We start from the raw sequence: 14,001 nt of genomic DNA, 5'->3' as shown, positions 1-14,001 counted from the left end.
GGGATTACATGAAGAGACAGAAGCATTTGAGGCAGCTGATATCCACAGAACATCTGTGGTTAGTTCTCCAAGATGTTTGGAACAACCTACCTGCCGAGTTCCTTCACAAACTGTGCACAAGTGTACATAGAAGAATTGGTGCTGTTTTGAGGGCAAAGGGTGGTCACACCAAAGATTGATTTGATTTGGATTTCTCTTCTGGTCATTTACTTTTTATTTTGTTAATTGGTAAAATAAACTATTAACCTCCTTAGCGGCATTCCAGAGTATGGCTCGGGGTGAATTTTCGGTACCAAAAGCAGTAACCCCGAGCCACACTCGGGATTGCATCGCAGGATCCAGGCAAAGTTACTTACCTTGTCCCCAGGATCCTGCGATGTCTCCCCGCTGTGTGTACAAGCCGTGTCCCCGCTCGATTCATCACAGGGCCGGGCTCCGTTCCCTGCGAGCGCTGCGACGTGTGTTATTCCTAAGGATTACAGGCCACAATATAAAACACCAAATTTCCATGCAAAACAATGTACCGCTTTGAGCATCAAAAATTTGACATAATCATACCGCCAGGGAGGTTAACACTAATATTTCTGAAAGCTTTCTTAATTTACAGCATTTTTTCACACCTGCCTAAAACTTTTGCACAGTAATATACAGCAAATATATATATATATATCTATATATATATATTTATATATATAGATATATATAGATACATATCTATATATATCTATATATATGTATATATATAGATATATAGATATATACAAAATATACTGTATATCTTACACTGAATATATATATATATATATATATATATATATATATATATATATATATATATATATATATTTATATATATTTATATATATGTATATAATCACTTTGCTTAGCCATTACTCTTGAGATTTACAGACTGCTCTCCCCCCTACTACCTTCATCTTAAATCAGAGCATAGTAGACTTCTAGGAAATGACAGCTCCAACTAATATTTCTCTGTCATTATTTCGAATCCTGGGCTGTGACTGCTGTATGCTCGGCACCTGCTGATGCTTTACATGTGTTCCTCTATTTCTGCAGTAATGTATCCTTCTCTTTTATTGTAGAGCAAAGGTTCCAATAACAAGATCAGCAAAACAAGGTTGCAGCAGATAGAGACGCAAGCTTTGTAGTATAGAGACAGACACGCTTTTTTTTAACAGTTTAAACACCATTTAAAAGCAGAAGCAACCTTTTGTTTTTTTTTTTCTTCTTCTTTAAACTGTGGAGGTTATGATAATAAATGGGGGAATGGGGACACTGGAATTGACATGTCTTGGGTTGTGTGACGCCTTCTTCATTTTAAGACAAGTTTGAAGGAAGAAAATGAAACAAATAGTTTCTTTTTGCAACAAAAGAAAAAAAAAGTATGTTGGGCCTGAACGGGTAGCGCTGTGATTTTTTTATTCGAAGTTACACTTATTTTTATTTCACAGGATAGGATGGCGTCAGTAGTATTCAGTTTTTAAGGGCTCATTCACACCAGGGGTTTGATTTACTAATGGCAAATAAAATGTTCGCATTGCAGGCGCAGTTGCACTTTGTAAGGGAATTTTCCTCCAGAGCTTAGCTTATCTCCCTTTCAAAGTGCAGCTTCATTTCTAAAGTGAACAGCCTATTTGCCTTTAGTAAATTGACCCCTATACATTGTACTAAAGCATGCGAGTGTCATCACATGTGTTTTCATACATTAAAGTGATTAACCTCCCTGACGGTATTCCTTAGTGTGGCTCGGGGTTAAATTTCAGCACCATTAGCGTTAACCCCGAGCCACACTCGGGATTACATCTCAGGATCCTGGTGCGGTATACTTACCTTGTCCCTAGGATCCTGCGATGTCCCCCCGCGGTGTCTGCGGGCTTAGTCCTCTGCCCGAAGCCTCTCTGTGCCAGGCTCCATTCCCTGCGAGCGTCGCAACGCACGGGGGCGGAGCCTGGCGGCAAATTCAAAAAATGTAAAAATCATAACACATACAGTACTGTAATCTGTAAGATTACAGTACTGTTGAAAGTGCCGCAGATTACAGTACTGTATGAAATCATTTCACATCCCTTTTGTCCCCAGTGCTTTGTCCAATGCCCTGCATGCAGTTTTATACGATATGTGCTGTTCTTTCTGCCTTGAAACTTGAGATTGTCTATAGCAACCAAAAAGTGTCCCTTTACCTCAAAAGTGGCTTTAGACCAGCTAGAAAACAGCGATAGTAAATTAGAACACTTGTAGAATTGAGCGATAGTGAATCGTGGGGAAATTTATTTTATTATTATTATATATATTTTTTTTAATTATTTATATTTATTTATTATATTATAATTTATGCTTTTGTGTTTCAAACTTCATCATACCCGGGATATCTACTAGACTCTTGGTGGACAGATATAAGTGTGTTATTGCTAAGAATTACAGACCTAAAATATAAAACGCCAAATTTCTATGCAAAATAATTGTATCGCTTTGAGACGCAAAAATCTGAAATAATCATACCGCCAGGGAGGTTAATGTGGAACTGCAGTCTGCTCACATAATTTGTAAAAAAAAATTGCCATTCTGAAGCTTCCCTCCAACCACTTTGCATATTATTTTATATATACTGTGATTCTGTACTTACCAAATATGCTGCAGAAATCTCCTTCCATTGAGTCTGGCTGAAAACATTTTAACTGTGGGCAGCTGAAGCTACTGCTTGTTCACTTCCTGGATTTACACAGACACACAGAGGCACACCTCCAGCTCTGCAGCCCTGCCACTCTCATTGGCCCTCTTATGACTCACACCCTAATCACCCCATGCAGAGTGGCATATAATCCAGTGTGCAGAAGTGTGCTGGGCATATTGTGCTTTGTCACACACACCCTGACTAATCCATTCTTTTTCATCAGCAGCACTGCTCATGGCATCATCTCCCTGTCTTTGCCGGCTGGGGCGTTTCTGCCTGTGAGCTGGTGGTGGGTGCACTGTGCTGTGCCGATCCTGTAACATCTTACTCACAGGTCGCCGTGAGGCGAAGTTGCAATGACGAAACGCGTCAGCCCATGGCCTTACGGCGACCGGAAGTGACGTTTGCGTGTCACGGCCAGAGAGAGACAACTGGGAACTGATCAGCGATTGTTGGCTTTACAGATTGTGGTTGATCCTCATCCCAATGGACTGGTGATAACGTTTACCAATCATATATGCTTATTGATGTTAATCATTTTCTGACCATCTATAGAGTGACATGCAGCTCTAACCCTACCTGCTATTTGGATGACAGCTCTCTGATTATATCGAGGCTTGTGATATACATATTGCTGGTGAGTTTGAACCCCTAGGGGAGTGTGACGCACGTGGTGTGGATCTCGGTGTATGGTGCACGCTTATTCATTAACCACTAGGACCGCATCTGCTTTTTGGACTTCATACAACTGTCACCCATTTGTTCCTCATATGATTAAAGGGGTTGTAAACCTACGTGTTTTTTCACCTTAATGCATCCCAGCCCCCCCATTTTACTTACCTGAGCCCTCGAACTTGACCCACGGGGATGCATTGTCTCTCTGCCCGGGGTTCTCGGCTCTTGATTGGATAGATTGATAGCAGGGCAGCCATTGGCTTCCGCTGATGTCAATCAAATTCAATGACGCGGGTGCCAGGGGGCGCGGCCGAGTCCTGCATTCAGCCTCTATGGACGCCGAATGCTGGACTCGGGAGCGTGCCCGCAAGGTAATCCCCCGGGAGAGCGCTTCTCCTAGGGGGTTATCTGGTGTGGGGAGGAGCCGCAAGAGCTGCTGAGGGACCCCAGAAGATGAGGTTCGGGGCCACTCTGTACAAAATGAGCTGCACAGTGGAGGTAAGTATGATATGTTTGTTATTTTATTTATTTTTTTAAATGAACTTTAAACATATGAATGCCGGTAGAAATTTATATGGATAGGCGACAGTGTCAAAGAAGTGGCACCAACATCCCTGAATGGTATGTATGAACAGCGGAATAGTTTTGGTGGGATTTTAGGGGTGCCAAGCAATAAAGTTACTAACAGTACACAGAAATGTAAAAAATATATAACAGGTTTATTACACAGAGGACAAATGTAAAAAATATTGGCTGTACATATAATACGCAGACATAGATACACATCTTAATCAAATTGATGCAACAAATGGAATATGAATGCCGGTCAGGATAAGGACTGACAGGGGAACTACTATAGTATTGGATTGTACACTAATTTGTACTTCTGGGCTGAATACTATTAGTTTATGAATTGTCATTTTTTTTTAGCGGCTGCTTTTTATTTGTTTTCATTGCCTTTTTTTACTTTATGAGTAACATAGCGCTGAGTGAGTTGGTGTAAATAGGCCTTCTAGTACACTCAGATTATTCCTGTAAATACATATAGTTTAATATGTATTTATTAAGAGTTTTCAAAACAATACAAATATTTTAAAGCATAAACACAAAATCTGACAGGGATGTGCATATATATATATATATATATATATATATATATATATATATATATATACACACATGTGTGTTTGAGCTTTAACCACTTCAGCCCCGGAAGGATTTACCCCCTTCCTGACCAGAGCACTTTTTACAATTTGGCACTGCGTTGCTTTAACTGCTAATTGCGCGGTCATGCAATGCTGTACCCAAACTAAATTTGCGTCCTTTTCTTCCCACAAATAGAGCTTTCTTTTGATGGTATTTGATCACCTCTGCCGTTTTAGTTTTTTGCGCTATAAACGGAAAAAGAACGAAAATTTTGAAAAAAAATGATATTTTCTACTTTTTGTTATAAAAAAAATCCAATAAACTCAATTTTAATCATACATTTAGGCCAAAATGTATTTGGCCACATGTCTTTGGTAAAAAAAATGTCAATAAGTGTATATTTATTGGTTTGCGCAAATGTTATAGCGCCTACAAACTAGGGTACATTTTCTGGAATTTACACAGCCTTTAATTTATGACTGCCTATGTCATTTCTTGAGGTGCTAAAATGGCAGGGCAGTACAAACCCCCCCCCCCCAATGACCCCATTTTGCAAAGTAGACACCCCAAGGAAATTGCTGAGAGGCATGTTGAGCCCATTGAATATTAATTTTTTTGTCCCAAGTGATTGAATAATGACAAAAAAAAAAAAATTACAAAAACTTGTCACTAAATGATATATTGCTCACGCAGGCCATGGGCATATGTAGAATTGCACCCCAAAATACATTCAGCTGCTTTTCCTGAGTACAGGGATACCACATGTGTGGGACTTTTTGGGAGCCTAGCCGCGTACAGGGCCCCGAAAACCAATCACCGCCTTCAGGATTTCTAAGGGCGTAAATTTTCGATTTCACTCCTCACTACCTATGACAGTTTTGAAGGCCATAAAATGCCCAGATGGCACAAAACCCCCCCAAATGACCCCATTTTGGAAAGTAGACACCCCAAGCTATTTGCTGAGAGGCATTTTGAGTCCATGGAATATTTTTTATTTTGACACAAGTTGCGGGAAAGTGACAAATCTTTTTTTTTTTGCACAAAGTTGTCACTAAATGATATATTGCTCACACAGGCCATGGGCATATGTGGAATTGCACCCCAAAATACATTTAGCTGCTTCTCCTGAGTATGGGGATACCACATGTGTGGGACTTTTTTGGAGCCTAGCCACGTACAGGGCTCTAAAAACCAATCACCGCCTTCAGGATTTCTAAGGGCGTAAATTTTTTATTTCACTCTTCACTGCCTATCACAGTTTCGGAGGCCATGGAATGCCCAGATGGCACAACCCCCCCCCCCCCCCCAAATGACCCCATTTTGGAAAGTAGACACCCCAAGCTATTTGCTGAGAGACATGGTGAGTATTTTTCAGCTCTCATTTGTTTTTGAAAATGAAGAAAGACAAGAAAAAAAAATTTTTTTTTCTTTTTTCAATTTTCAAAACTTTGTGACAAAAAGTGAGGTCTGCAAAATACTCACTATACCTCTCAGCAAATAGCTTAGGGTGTCTACTTTCCAAGATGGGGTCACTTGGGGGGGTTTGTGTCACCTGGGCATTCCATGGCCTCCGAAACTGTGATAGGCAGTGAAGGAGTGAAATCAAAAATTTACGCCCTTAGAAATCCTGAAGGCAGTGCTTGGTTTTCGGGGTCCCGTACGTGGCTAGGCTCCCAAAAAGTCTCACACATGTGGTATCCCGTACTCAGGAGAAGCAACAGAATGTATTTTGGGGTTTAATGTCACATATTCCCATGGCATGTTTGAGCAATATATCATTTAGTGCCAACTTTGTGCAAAAAAAATAGCTTGGGGTGTCTACTTTCTAAAATGGGGTCATTTGAACTGTCCTGGCATTTTATGCCATTTAGAAGTTTATGTCACACATCACCCACTCTTCTAACCACTTGAAGACAAAGCCCTTTCTGACACTTTTTGTTTACATGAAAAAATTATTTTTTTTTTGCAAGAAAGTTACTTTGAACCCCCAAACATTATATATTTTTTTAAAGCAAATGCCCTACAGATTAAAATGGTGGGTGTTTCATTTTTTTTTCACACAGTATTTGCGCAGCGATTTTTCAAACGCATTTTTTTGGGGAAAAAACACACTTTTTTAAATTTTAATGCACTAAAACACACTATATTTCCCAAATGTTTGATGAAATAAAAAAGATGATCTTAGGCCGAGTACATGGATACCAAACGTGACATGCTTTAAAATTGCACACAAACGTGCAGTGGCGACAAACTGAATACATTTTTAAAAGCCTTTACAGGTTACCACTTTAGATTTACAGAGGAGGTCTACTGATAAAATTACTGCCCTCGATCTGACCTTCGCGGTGATACCTCACATGCATGGTGCAATTGCTGTTTACATTTGACGCCAGACCGACGCTTGCGTTCGCCTTTGTGCGAGAGCAGGGGGGGACAGGGGTGCTTTTTTTTTTTTTTTCTTTATTATTTTTTTGCCTTTTTATCTTATTTTTAAACTGTTCCTTTCATTTTTTTTTTTTTTATCATTTTTATTGTTATCTCAGGGAATATAAATATCCTCTATGATAGCAATAGGTAGTGACAGGTACTCACTAAGATCCAAAAGGTTTTATCCCCTTTATTACCAGGCCATTTTTTGCTATTAAGCACTGCACTACTCTAATTGGCAATTGTGCAGTGATGCAACAATGTAAGCAAATTCAATTTATATAATTAAGTTCACACAAATAGAGCTTTCCTTTGGTGGTATTGGATCATCACTGGGTTTTTTATTTTATAAATAAAAAAAGACCAAAAATTTGAGAATAAAACAATATTTTCTCATGTCTGGTATAAAACAAATCAAATAAAAAACTTAAAAAATTGTAATTTCTCCATAAATTCTGTATTCTGCTTCACGTCTTTGGTAAAAAAAAAAAAATCCCAATACGTGTATATTGGTTTGTGTGAAAGTTACAGTGTCTATAAACTATGGTATATATATTTGAAAATTCATCAATCTTGATGTACTGACAGCCAATTTCATTTATTGAGGCCCTTAAAATGCCAGGACACTACAAATACCCCCAAATGACCCCTTTTTTGAAAGTAGACAATCTGATGTGTTTAGTAAGAGGCATGGCAAGTTTTTTGAAGTAACAAATTTTTGTCACAATTTTTTGGAAAATGAAAGAAAATTAAATACAATTTGTTTTCCCTTTTTCGCAATTTTTTTTTTACATACTGTCACCAGCGCAGTTCTGAGGTCTCTATTTCACGTGCATACATACACATACTAGGGCCAATTTAGACAGGAGCCAATAAACCTACCAGCATGTCATATTTATCATAAAGTAGAACTATAGGCAAAGCTTTTTTTTTCATTTTGGATAGAGCAAGGGAGAGTTATAACCCCTGTCAGATATCTTTTTGCCATACGTTTCCCATTTTGGAGATTTCTCTTCATTTCCTGTCCCATAGCCAAACAGGAAGTGAGAGGAAATCCCTTCAAATTAGGGGAATCCCTTTGCCTTTAGTTATACTTTAAAGTGGTTGTAAACTTTCCCTTTTTTTTTATAAAAATAACAAACTGGCCTATATTTGCCTGCTCTGTGCAATGTTTTTGCACAGAGCAGCCTGATCCTCCTCTTCTGGGGTCCCCCTCAAGACCCCTCCAGGCCCCTCCTCTTTATCGGGTGCCCCTACGGAAAGCCGCTTTCCCTGGGAGCACCAATGCAGGCTCGCTCCCGAGTCCCGCTGCTGCGTCCATTAACACAGACAGCGGGACTCAGTCCCATCCCCTGCTCCAATATCACAGAATTTGATTGACAGCAGCAGGAGCCAATGAGGAGAGAAAGCCGCTGGAGCTGCTGTGCTCATGTTCATCGCTGGATCTGATCGGGCTCAGGTAAGAAAAAGGGGGAGTCTGGGGTGGAGCTGCAGCACAGAAGGTTTCTTACCTCCTAAAAGTGCCTGCTCACACTTTTAGATTATCTTACATTCTATGAAGATTTCTATTGGCCAGTGAGGCCTCCCATTGTATTTTTGGCCACTAGGAGGGCAGAATGATGTGAACCAAAGCATGACCTGATCCTAATGAATATAAGGTGAGGGTGGAATTGCAGGCTCTATGGACTGGGGGTTGTTTTAGGCCCCTTTCACACTGACAGATTGATTGGGTCAGCCTGTCAGCTTTTCAGGCAGACCCAATTTGACCATCTGTTGCTCTCTATGGATCGGCGGATCGCTGACCCCCATTGGCATCAGATCCAATCCTGTCCGCTAAAAACAGATGGATGAGGATCCATTCCCCACCCATCTGGTAGATTGTATAGGATGACAGTCAGATGGAAACGGACTGCCTGTCTGTCTCCATCCCACTGTCACCCAATCCGACCTGGATGGATGGGGAATGTAGTGGACAGGATTGGATCGGATGCCACAGCCCCATAGAGAACAGAGGGCTGTGTCTGTGTCTGCTCTGCTCCAGCAGCTAAGTGGGCGGATCCACTGAACGGACTTCAGTGTGAATCCTTCAAACATCCTTCAAACACAGATCGCATTCACTTACAGATCTACAGCAGAAAAAAAAACAACTGTAAAAAGACCATATTTTCTCTTTAAATAATCCCCCCGCCATCATTAAATATTGGAGCAGCAGGGCCTTCTGGATCATAAATCTTCATCCTTCATATTTTCTGTTCCCTTATTCCTTTGTCCAAGTAATACATTGCAAAGAGTAAACATTTATAAATCATTCCCCAAAGAACAACAAAATGCTGTAACAAGGTAGCGTAAAGAAATCGAGGCGACTTCTGGCCCTTTGCCAAGAAATCCGTTAACGTCAACATTCCTATGCGCTGCTTGTAACGTTCAATATTACGCCGCTGTTTGTTTAAAACTTAGACTAAACACTAGAGCGGTGTACAAAATAACCGAGTCCTTGTTTGGTAAACAGATAATGAAATGAGACTGAGTGTATTATGTTTTCTACAAATACCCGTAAACATTTACCGCAATACATAATAAGAGAAAAAAAAGTGTTAAAGTGACCTTACAGAGGAAGAAAAGGCAATGCAAGCACCTACCTTTTAAAGCAGGACTTAAGGGGTTAATACTCAACTTTCCAGCAGTCCCTCGGAGGTACCCGCATCTTCTCCTGTCATTATGCCAGATTTTGGCCGTCTTCATAGGCTGGGGTGGGATAACGTCACTCCTGCGCATGCACAGGAGCCACTCGCCCCCGACACACAGGGATTGGCCCTGCACTTTAAAATGAGCCTGCTTGTATTATCTGTTCTATGCAATATGTTAAACAATAACAATTAATTGTATTCATTTATATTGGAATGTATTTTGTCAAAAATAATAAAAATTAAAAAAAAAAAAAAAAATGAGCCTGCCTGTTTGCTGTTGTTACAGCGAAACTTCACTTTTAAATGTTGCCTACCTACTGCTTTAATTTCCTTTATACGGTTGCTAAAAAACACAATGTGAATACCCTTTTTTAACTTTTGACAGTCATGTGACTTTTTCCTAGTGAGCGTGTCTGTCTGTGGAGGGCCATCAACACCACTGATGTCATATCAGTGATGTCATCCCACGAGCGTCAATAGCTCAGATCTGTCTTGCCTACACTTCTTTACTCCTCAATTAACCCACCAGGAGTAAAAGGAAAGTCACCAGAATTGAACCTTACACAAGGTCAAAGATAGTATACAGTAGAGCTGCACGATTGATCGTTAAAAAAATTGTGATCTCAATTCAACCCCCCTGACGATCTCTATGCAGAATTTCCCGTATGATTCATGTAATAAGTGTAGAGAGTTCTCTGCTCACTCAGCTGTCAAAAGAAACAAAAAAAAAAAAACAGGCAGCCCGCCAAGTTTTTTACAACATTGTCCTCGTGGTAGATAACTATAAACATTGTAACTTTTTGTTCTTAGATCAAAGGAATTAACTTCGGTCTGTAGATGAGGGAAGTTTAACCTCAGAAGTTAAAATCAGTATTTTTTGCTAGAAAATGACTTGGAACCCCCAAACATTATATATATATATATATATATATATATATATATATATATATATATATATATATATATGCGATCACATGACCATTGATCCCTCAGCTCTGGGTCTGCTCGGAGCGGAGAGTGGTGACCCCCCCTCCAGCGCTTACTTGAGAGCCAGGCTGGATTGGGGATGGGCTCAGTTGGCATCGGCTCTCAGCCACATGTTAAAAGCCGGGGTCCACTGTCAATCCGGTAGCTGGGTGGATCCCAGCAAAGTGGTTGAGATCCTTCCAGAGTTTGGAGCCGCTCTGTGATGTCAGCTAATAGGGGGCAATAGCTGGCTTACAGGAGAGCAAAAGTAAGTGATCCACAAGCTTTTTTAACTACTTGCCGTCTGACATATGTATGTAAACTTTCTGTTACAGCCAGGTAGGCAGTTGATAACAATCTGTGTTCGATTAGCTGCTTTAAAGGGCAGGGGAGGCATCAGGGGTCTAAAAGATCCCTGATGTCTCCATAAAGAGTACCTATCACCTGCCCATAGCTATCACAAGGGGGCTTTTTCACACTCTTGTGATAGCAATAAAGTTAAATGAAATAAAAATGTAAAAAAAATGTTAAAAAAATAAATGTTAATAAAAAATACAAATGTGTGTATAGGTCCATATGAGAAATAATATAGGACTATAATTCACAATTAACTTTAAACTGATAACTTGTAAAGGCTTTTAAAGCGTCGCCTATGGACAGTTTTAGGTACTGTAGTGTGTCGCCATTTCACAGGTGTGTGCAATTTTAAATCTTGACATGTTCCATATCTATTTACTCAATGTAACATCATCTTTTATATTTTACCAAAAATTGGGTATTGAGTATTATATTTTGTTTGCTTGCACTGAAATTCATTTAGGTGTGATTTTGGATTAGATAAACGGCTGTGCAAATACCGTGTGACATAGAAAAATTTCAACAGCCATCATGTTATTCTCCAGGGCCTCTGCTTTCAGAAAATATATAATGTTTGGGGGTTCTAAGTCATTTTCTAGCAAAAAAATTGCTGATTTTAACATGTATGTGAAAAATTGTAAAATTGCCCAAGACAGCTAGTGGTTATTAATGCTTAAAGGGCACCATCATCTATACCAGACCCTTATCCCAGATGAGGGTCTGGTATAGATGATAATGGGAACTCCACAAAAAAACAAAATAAAAAAGAATGGGGGTGACCCATACTAGGCCCTTATTCGAGCATGCAGCCTGTCTGGCCTAGAAAGGACCCTCCTGAACCAATGGGCCCTGTCGGTTCAGGGGCGGAGATTGGGAATACAGAATACCTCCATTCTGGACCTACATCCCTCAACACACAGAGACCTAAACGCTGGGCATTCAGACCGATCCAGCTGCAGCCTACCATAGACTGCCAGGAGTGGGGCTGGATGCTGCACCTGTCCCCCCTAGGCGCACTGGAAGGGACACACTGCAGCTGGACGGCCCTGTGTGTCCTTGCCCTAAATTGTTGGTGCTATCTAAATACTGTACCTGTAATAAATATATAAAATAAATACACTCACTGGCCACTTTATTAGGTACACCTTGCTGGCTGGTACCGGGTTAGACCCCCCTTTTGCCTTAATTCTTCGTGGCATTGATTCCACAAGGTGTTGGAAACATCCCTCAGAGATTTTGGTCCATAGTGACATGATAACATCACGCAATTGCTGCAGATTTCGCGGCTGCACATCCATGATGTGAATCTCCCCTTCCACCACATCCCCAAGGTGCTCTAGTGGATTGAGATCTGATGACTGTGGAGGCCATTGGAGTACAGTGACCTCATTGTCATGTTCAAGAAACCAGTGGTGAGATGATTGTAGCTTTGTGACATTGTGCATTATCCTGCTGCCATCAGAAGATGGGTACACTGTAGTCATAAAGGGATGGACATGGTCAGCAACAATACTCAGGTAGGTCGTGGCATTTAAACGATGCTCAATTGGTATTAAGGGGCCCAAAATGTGCCAAGAAAATATCCCCCACACCATTACACCACCACCAACCTGAACCATTGATACAAGGCAGGATGGATCCATGCTTTCATGTTGTTCATGCCAAATTTTTATCCTACCATCTGAATGTTTCAGCTGAAATTGAGTCTCATCAGACCAGGCAACGTTTTTCCAATCTTCTATTGTCCAATTTTGGTGAGCCTGTGCGAATTGTAACCTCAGTTTCCTGTTCCTAGCCGACAGGAGTGGCACCCGGTGTGGTCTTCTGCTGCTGTGGCCCATCTTCTTCAAGGTCCGATGTGTTGTGTGTTCAGAGATGGTATTCTGCATACCTTGGTTGTAACGAGGGGTTATTTGAGTTACTGTTGCCTTTCTATCATCTTAAACCAGTCTGCCCATTCTCCTCTGACCTCTGACATCAACAAGGCATTTTCGTGCACACAACTGCCGCTCACTGGATATTTTCTCTTTTTCGGACCATTCTCTGTAAACCCGAGAGATGGTTGTGCAGGAAAATCCCAGTAGATCAGCAGTTTTTAAAATACTCAGACCAGCCTGTCTGCCACCAACAACCATGACACCTTCAAACTCACTTAAATCCCCTTTCTTCTGGTGCTCGGTTTGAACTTCAGCAAGTCGTCTTCACTCGGTCCAGATGCCTTCATGTATTGAGTTCCTGCCATGTGATTGGCTGATTACCAATTTGTGTTACCAAGCAATTGAACAGGTGTACCTAATAAAGTGGCCGGTGAGTGTAGATCACTTCACTCATCCCTGGTAGGGTCCTACATCTGTTAGCCACATCTCCGATCTTGCCTACTGCTGCATTGTACTATTATCCTATTCAGATGCCATTTGTCAGTCCTTTAATCTTTCCACTTAGCCTGACCTGTAATAAAACAAATATTAGTAAAATGTCATGAAACAATCCAACGTGTTCGTTTGGCGATTATCTCATTATGGGAAATGTATTCACATTTTCATGGAATGGTTGTGAGAAAACATGGGAGCTGAGACTGGAAGGTAAATGAATAATTCCCCATGCCAGGATGTCTGGCTGATAATTCCCAGAAGAAAACATTCTTTGTGCTCACATCTATCAACCTTTTGTAACCGGTTTTAGTGGGGTTTCGTTTAGTTTGGCAATCTGTTTGTTTCCAAAGGTGTCTGCAAAGATTGAACTAGAGAAAATATTTGTTTTATTAAGGGGCAGCTTAACCTTTCCTTAAATAAAAAAAGGTTAGGGTAATCAAAAGGTTATTGCAATCAGACCTTGTATGGTTTGTCTCATTTGTGGAATTTTTTGTAGAAGTCACACAATTCTAAAATATTTTTAAAGCCCAACTCCGGTAAACGTGAAAAAACATCGTTTGTAGGGGCTGCGCCCGCATTGCAAGGGTTAGTGGCTCATTTAGGACTAGTTGACTTAAGGTCCGCCCTATAGCAGTTTTACTGCTACAGGGTGGCACCTCTGTGCTGGTTTACATACAGATCA

The 14,001-nt window shown here is 40.6% G+C and overlaps 1 long non-coding RNA gene across 1 annotated transcript in view; it reads right to left on the bottom strand.

The window, feature by feature from the left end:
- Nucleotides 1-13,456, bottom strand: part of LOC141147807 (uncharacterized) — a 105,463-nt gene extending 92,007 nt beyond the window's left edge. Inside the window, exon 1 of the long non-coding RNA XR_012245152.1 lies at nucleotides 12,072-13,456. This is a non-coding gene — a long non-coding RNA (uncharacterized lncRNA). The remainder of the gene's footprint in view (nucleotides 1-12,071) is intronic.
- Nucleotides 13,457-14,001: the final 545 nt, after the last annotated feature.

This window comes from Aquarana catesbeiana, linkage group LG06 (genome assembly GCF_042186555.1).
Source record: "Aquarana catesbeiana isolate 2022-GZ linkage group LG06, ASM4218655v1, whole genome shotgun sequence".
NCBI classification, from domain to species: domain Eukaryota; kingdom Metazoa; phylum Chordata; class Amphibia; order Anura; family Ranidae; genus Aquarana; species Aquarana catesbeiana.
The sequence above is the reverse complement of the archived record's forward strand: the minus strand, read 5'-3'. Positions and strand labels throughout refer to the sequence as shown.